Raw genomic sequence first — 1,828 nt, 5'->3', positions numbered from 1 at the left:
CCAGCACCAGGAATTTACCACTCCCAGCGGCTGTTTATTCCTTTGTTTTTTCTAATTTTTTTTTATTAGACAAAACAGAGAGAAATTGAGAGAGAACAGGGTGATAGAGAAAGAGACACCTGCAAACCTAGCTTCACTGCTCCTGAAATGGACCCCCTGAAGGTAGGGAGTGGGGGTTCAAACGCAGGTCCTTGTGCTTGGTAATATGTGCACTTAATCGGGTGCGCTACTGCCTGGCCCCATTTTATTGTGCTGTGTTGTGTTGTGTTGTGTTGTATATTACCTCCAGGGTTATCGCTGGGACTCGGTGCCTGCACTATGAATCCACTACTGCTGGAGGCCATATTTTCCATTTTTCTTGGATAGAACAGAGAGAAATTGAGAGGGGAGAGGGAGACAGAGAGGCAGAAGCAACCTCCCTGCTGGTGGGGAACCAGAATCCTTGCTCGGGTCCTTGAGCTCCCTACTATGTGCACTTAACCTGGTGAGCTACCACTCCGCCCCCACCCACCCCCCTTTTTAATTTAATTTATTTATAAAATAAAAAATAGAGAATATTGACAAAAAATAGAATAAGAGTGGCAAAATTCCACACATTTCCCACCACCAGAGTTCCATATCCCATCCCCTCCACTTGAAGCTTTCTTGTTCTTTATCTTTCTGGGAGTATGGACTAAGGATCATTATGGGATACAGAAGGTGGAAGGTCTGGCTTCTTTCTGCAATTACTTCTCCACTGAACAAGGGTGTTTGCAGGTCAATCCATACTCCCAGCCTGTTTCTGTCTTTCCCTAGTAGGACAGGGCTTGGGAGAGATGGGGTTCCAGGGTACATTGGTGAGGTCATTCATCTAGTGATGTGAGGTTGGCATCATCGGTAGCATCTGCAACTTGTTGTCTGAAAAAGCATTAAGATATAAAGAAGAACAAAGTGTTTAACAATCTAGAACCTAAAGGCAAGAATATAGAAAATGAGATTTGGAGTCTCCATTTTGGAAAAGGCTAATAGATCTATTTTAGATCTAATCCAAGGGGCTCATGACTTTACTAATTTTTGCCTGAGCCTGACAGTTAACATGCAGGTGGGCTAAAGGTATTGTCCTGAGGAGATGGTTTCAGAATTGGAAATGGACTAGAAAGCTGAATCAGGAAAGATAGTAGCTCCCAAATATGGGGAAAAGTATATAAATACCATTAACTGTAAATCCCATCAATTTGATCTGGGGCCCATATTCAGCACAGGAGCCTGTGTCACCTTTGAATCCTTGTAGGTCTGAGCTCACATTCCATGGTCATAGCTAGCAACATTCTAGGCTGCGCTATATGAAATGAGTGCAGTTTATATCATGGATTCTTTTTTTTTTTTTTCTTTTCCTCCCAGGTTATCGATAGGACTGGGTGCCTGCACCACCAATCCACTGCTCCTGGAGATCATTTTTCCCATTTTGTTGCCCTTGTTGTTGCCTTTGTTGCTGTCGTTATTGTTATTGTTGTTGGATAGGACAGAAAGAAATTGAGAGAGGAGGGGAGACAGAGAGGGAGAAAGAAGGATACCTGGAGACCTGCTTCACCACTTGGAAAGCAACCCCCTGCAGGTGGGGAGCGGGGGCTCAACTAGTATACTTATGCTAGTCCTTGTGCTTCCTGCCATGTTCCTGTAACCCGCTGTGCTACCGCCAGACCCCCCATGGATTCTGTTTAACTGAAGGAGTTAGGGGCGGATCAGTGGTGCATGTGGTTAAGCACACACATTACCATAAACAAAAGACCAGCATCGAGCCTCCCCCCACACACACACACACCACCTTCGGGGGGAGGTTTCACAAATG

This window comes from Erinaceus europaeus, chromosome 3 (assembly GCF_950295315.1).
Source record: "Erinaceus europaeus chromosome 3, mEriEur2.1, whole genome shotgun sequence".
NCBI lineage: Eukaryota > Metazoa > Chordata > Mammalia > Eulipotyphla > Erinaceidae > Erinaceus > Erinaceus europaeus.
This window is presented reverse-complemented; position numbering follows the sequence as displayed.